We start from the raw sequence: 6000 nt of genomic DNA on the forward strand, positions 1-6000 counted from the left end.
GGGCTGTCCCAGGCCTGCTTGAGGCCCCAGCATCCTCCACTCAACATTCTTGTCTCCTGCTCTCCTGGCCTCTGGGTTCTGCAGTTTCTCCCTCCAGAGATCAATGAGCTCTCCTCTGGGCTTCCACCTCTGGGGGGCCCCACCTCCCACCCGGGCACCTGGGAGCCTCCCTCCCCTCTGCTCCCCCACATCCAGGGGGCCAGCACATCCCCAGCCATTGCTCAGTGGGTGACCTCGATCCAGTCAGGTGCCCTCTTGAGCCTCAGTTTCTCCATCTGAAAAATGGGGGCAAATAACCCCTCACCTGTAAGACACCTCTAGACCTGAATGTCTGTAGTTCCCTAAGGGGTCCTCAGGGCACCTCAAACTTTCTTCTCCATGAGCTTCTGGAACCCCTGGGCCCAGAAGGATGCCCCTCACGAGGGCCCTTACCATCCCGTCTGGGCCCCTCCCAGGTGGCTCAGACATGCACCATCCCCAGCTGGAGTGGGAGCTCAGGGGCTCCCCAGAATCATCCCTCCAGCCTCACTCTCCTGTGCCAGGACTCTCCATCCCATGCCTTCCCCCTGCCTGCCCCCCCAGGCCTCCTCTCCCACCCTTCCCCCAGCCTCACCCCAGCCTCCCTGCCTCCAGTTCTTCCCAGAAGCTGTCCCTCCCTTCCCCCCAGTCCCAAGGCCCTCCAGCCCCTGGTGGTCTGGCCTCCTGCCTGTGTGTTCCATCTATCCCAGTACTTGAGATTCCCCGGGGGGGCCACACCTCACTCTTCTCTGCCCCTCCAACCCCAGCCCCATCCATCTCTTGACCCCTCAGAGACCTTGAATCTGGCCAGGAGGCCCACTTTGCTCACCAGAAATGACTTATTTTTATAGGACAGAAGGAATATGTGTACTTTGTTAAAAAAAAAAAGTAGAAGGAAGGAAAGAAAAGGTCTGAGCAGACAAGTCCAGAGAGAAAGTAAAGACCCCCGTAACCCCCTTCTACCCATGGAGAGAACCGCCATCGATGGTTTCGTGGAATCTTCCTAGAATTTTTTTGTCATTTTTCTAGTACGTGCCAGAGAAACTTTGGTCGGATGACTAAACACAAAATTATTGCCATTTAACATTTGATTGCCATTTAAAATTTGATTTCCAAGGGACGCCTGGGGGGCTCAGTCAGTTAAGCATCTGCCTTCAGCTCAGGTCATGATCCTGGGGTCCTGGAATTGAGCCCCACATCGAAACCACTGGTCAGCGGGAGTCTGCTTCTCCTTCTACCCCTCACCCTACTCTCTCTCTCTCTCTCAAATAAATAAATAAATAGATAAATAAAATCTTTTAAAAAATATAACTCAATTTCTTGACCAATTATGGTCTGCCCCGTGTTGTTGCACGTGGGAGGGATAGGGCAGGTGAGACTCACATAACAGATGTGGAAAGGTGGCTCAGAGAGGTGGAATGAGCTGCCCAGGGTCGCACAGCGTTGCCCACTCTCAGTCTGATGGTGCGAGAGAAGACGAACGTTCTGGGGCAATGCACCCTCTCGGTTCATCTAACCAAAGGCCCATGGCTAGGGTGCTGCAGTGTGGGGAGCCTCCCCCACCCCCACCCCCCCACAGATGAGTTTGAATCTTGCCTCAGCTACTTTCAGAATTAGCCTTGATGTGCCCATCTGTGCAAAGGGCTCCCTCGCAGGGAGTGGGGGAAATCAGGAAGGCTAGCTCTTCCTGTCTGGGGCTGATGGGCTTCCCTGATGTCAGGGTGGTGGGGGGGCTGAGCTGGGACACCGTTCCTGGCCCTCTGGGCTGGGCTGCCCTGCCTTTGTTCTATCTTTAATGACTGTCTCTGGCTCAGAGGAGGTGACCACCCTGTCCTATCCCTCCCATAGGAACCTCCCCTGAACCCTGTCACCAGGTCCCCCCATAGCACTGTCAGAACTAGAGGAGAAGCCCATCTGTGCCAGCCTCAAGTTCCAGAGGAAAGGGAGAGTCTAGGGGGACCAGAACACTCGAGTCCTTGAGGGAGACTGGGAAGGAAATTTGGGGGGTCAACCTGGGGGAGAAGGACATCTGGGAAGACCCAGGGAGAGTTTAGAGAAAGATGTTGAAGGGAGAAGGAGGGACTGAAAGCTGTGCCTGAGTGGGCAAGAGACCAGTTAGATAAGATAGCCCAGATGTAGAAATGTTTGCACCTCAGGGCCTTTGCACTGCCATTCCCCAGTCTGGTGTGCTCTTTCCCAGGTGCTTCGGGGCCTCCCTTCACTGCAGCTGGTCCTGCTTCTTCTCCCTGACCTCTCCCACCAAGGTCTCCAACCTTTTCACTCTTTACCTTCTGACATCCTAAATGTTTTACTTCTTGGTCTCGCTGACTGTCTCATCAGACTGTCAACCCAACGAAGACAGGGCTTGTTATATGTTTGTCCCCTCTTGTACCCCAAGGGAAGCGCTTGGAAGAGTTGCTGGAACTTAGCGGTTGCTCAGTAAATGCTGTGGATGGAGGGAGTGGATCATCACAGGGTGATGGGGAGTGAGCAACTGGGCGATGGTGGTGCCTGGAGAAACTGGCTGGATCTCTTCAAAAGATGGGGTTGGGGGTGGGGAGATGCAAGCCCGGGTTTTAGAGGGCGATGGGCCCAGACTCCTGAGGAGCTGGCAAAGGCAACTGGAAGACAGAGTGGCTTCTTACCCAATGACAGGAGGGGAGGGACAGGAGGGGAGGGACAGTAATGGGAACCATCAACCCCATCAACATGGATCTGGGGGGCCTAGGCATCTGAGGGACAGAAAAGAGATTTGGAGGTGGGGGTGGGAAGAAGAAAGTGGAAAAGCTGGTGTCAGCTGGTGCTCCCCGGGAAGAGCAAGGATTATCCATCATCCTTCCATCCATCCCCCAACCTTCCATCCATCATCTCTCCATCCATCCATCATCCCTCCATCCATCCATCCATCATCCCTCTATCCATTTGTCATCCATCCCTCAACCATCCATCTTTCATCCCTCCAACTATCTGGGGAGGCCTCTTCTGAGGACCTGGCATTGCATCCACAAACAAGACAGCTAAGTAAACACGGCTTACAGCTGAATTGTCAACGCAGGAGCCCCCGGCCACATGTGACCATTGAGCACTGGGAATGTGGCTCGTGTGACCCAGGAAGTGAACATTTCCAGTTATATTTAATTTTAATGAACTTACACGTAACTTTAAAAATAGAAACAGGGGCGCCTGGGTGGTGCAGCGGTTAAGTGTCTGCCTTCGGCTCAGGTCACGCTCCCAGGGTCCTGGGATCGAGCCCTGCATTGGGCTCCCTGCTCGGTGGGAAGCCTGCTTCTCCCTCTCCCACTCCCCCTGCTTCTGTTTCCTCTCTCGCTGTGTCTCTCTGTCAAATAAATAAAATCTTAAGAAACAAAACAAAACAAAAAAACCCAAAACAACATCAAATACTTTCCTCTTAATTAATGAGACAGTAATGCTTTGGTGAGATTCCATTCCAATTTAACCCTTCGAAACTGAGCATTGCAATTGAACTAAAGCATGTAAAATATCTCCCGAGTAATTTTTATATTGATTTCATGTTGAAATGATGATATTTTAGATACACTAGATTGAGTAAAACATATTCCTCAAATTAATCTTATGGATGTCTCTTTAAAAAAAAACAACACAAAAACGTGGCTACTAGAATGCTTAAAATAACACGCATGGCTAGCATACTAGCCGACTTGAGTCTGCTGGCCGGGAGCAAACGCAGTCTGGTTGGTAACCTGCCTCCAGATCCTGGGCATCTGTGGGAGGTCAGGGATGGCTTTCCAGTGACAAGGATGCCCCAGGAGGGGAAACTCTCCAGGTGAGAGACCTGAGCATCTAAGCGGAGGGTCTGATGGAGACGAAGGCCCGGATGCTGGAGAGACACCTGGACGGGATGTTCTCTGTCAGAGGAGGGAGCATCTGGGGATAGAGGGGACATTTCTGGCCCCTGGGGTGGGAGCTCATACCTGTCCTGGGGGCTTAAGGATAGCAGGGAGCAGTGCTAGGTAAGGACAGGCTAGGCTGGCCAGGACATGCCCCCTCTGCCCCAGCACGTCCCCAGGAAGATGAACACGTCACCGGCGTGCGTTCACTGACCGTGAGGGGAGCCCCTCTGGCCTCAGACATTAGGGAAGGTCTCAACTGTGCCCCCCTATTCTGGGCCCCCCCATATCCATTCCTTGGTATTTCCCCAGGCCCCCACTGGGGCCCCGGGAAGCCCCAGGCTATGACATTTTGTTCTTGGAGCTCAGATGTGGGCAAACAGAGGTCACTGGGTCATGAGGTCATGTTTCCACAGAATCGGGGCCATTGTCACCTCCAGAGCCTGACCTTTCCATTAAAAGCTAGTAATTGCCGGGAATTGTGGGAGAGCTGAGGACCAGGCCAGCTCTGGCTGCTTAGAGGCTGGGTTCCCAAGAGGGCGGAGGCTGGGGGCAGGGCTCCCAAATCCTGGGGGCAGGGCTCCCAAATCCTGGAGTCAGGAATAAAGAATCCGAATGAGATGGGGACGGGGACAGTACAGGAGCTGGGGGTCCTGGCTCCTGGGTCTGAGGGAGGAAGGGGCTGGGGGCCAGGAATTGTTGGGTCTGATGAGGGAGGAGGGGCTGGAGGCCGGGACTCCCGTGACCTGGACAGACACGAAACTGGACCTAGGGAAGGAATGGGCCGTAGGCGAGGTTTGCCCTTGTCCCCAAGGCTCTAGAGGCCCCTTGGAGAGGGAAAAGAAGATATCACGCTGGGTGGGGTGGGAGGAGGGTAGCTGACACCTCACAGGAAGCATGTCCCCTCCCGTCAGCTTTCCCCTCTAATCAGTGGGTCCATCTCGGGGTGTGCAGCGTTGCAGAAACCTCGCTCTCTGCTCTCCACCCCGATTACCCCATTCCGGTGGAGGAGCCTGCCCCAGGGCCGATACTGCAGGCCCGGCCCCACCCCGCACACTCACCCGGGCGCCCCGCCCACCCTGCTCCTGGGGCGGGGCCGGGGCTGCGCTGAGGTGGGGGCGGCCGCGCCCAGTCTCCTGGGCGGGCGGGGGAAGTGAGGGAGTGGACGGCTGTGGACCATTACTCGGGGTCCTGTAGCCTGGCCAGAGACTGAGGAGGGACGCTGGCGGGGGCACCTGAGAAGCTGGGTCTTTACCAGCTGCCTGATCACAAAAGAAGAGGGGTGTTGTTAAGGGGCACCGGTGTACAGAGAGCGGGGCTCCCTAGAGGTCAAGCCAGGTGATGACAGTGTGTGAGAGCCCAAGGCTTGGGAGCCTGGACCCCTGGGTCCAAGGGAGGAGGGGGCTGGGGGCCTGGACTCCTGGGTCTAAGGGAGGAGGGGGCTGGGGGCCTGGACCCCTGGGTCCAAAGGAGGAGGGGGCTGGGGGCCTGGACCCCTGGGTCTGAGGGAGGAGGGGGCTGGGGGCCTGGACCCCTGGGTCTGAGGGAGGAGGGGGCTGGGGGTCTGAGGGAGGAGGCACTAAGGTTCCCGCCCCCCACCCTGGGTCTGAGGCAGGAGGGGGCTGAGGGCCTGGACCCCTGGGTCTGGGAGATGTCGGGCATGGGGAGTTTAGCTTCCTAGTCCCCGGGGCTGGGGCAGACAGAGCCAGGTGAGCATCTGGGGTGGGCGTGTTGGATCTGGGAGTGTTGGGTCCACAGGAACCAGTGTCTTCCAGTCCTCCCAGGTGCTCCCAGCAACATCTTCACCTGTCCCCAGGGCTTTCCTCTGCCAAGATGCCAGGACCAGCCAAACCAGCTGTGCCAGTCAGGCATCCCTGTGACCACCCCCCCTTCCCTGCCGTGGCTCCAGGAAGACCTGGGCCCAGCCCGAGGGCCAGGCAGGGAGTGGGTGGGTGAGAGGCGGGCTCAGGCAGGAGAACAGGGTGCCCCAATTGCTGCCTCATCCTCCCGACTGCCCGACCTGTCCTGCTCATTCCTGCTCCTTCCATCGTCCTCCCGCCTTGGGCCAGTGGCGGGGCTCCACTTCCTCCTGGGGATGGCACTTCCTCTTTGG

Source organism: Ailuropoda melanoleuca, chromosome 12 (assembly GCF_002007445.2).
Source record: "Ailuropoda melanoleuca isolate Jingjing chromosome 12, ASM200744v2, whole genome shotgun sequence".
Taxonomy (NCBI): domain Eukaryota; kingdom Metazoa; phylum Chordata; class Mammalia; order Carnivora; family Ursidae; genus Ailuropoda; species Ailuropoda melanoleuca.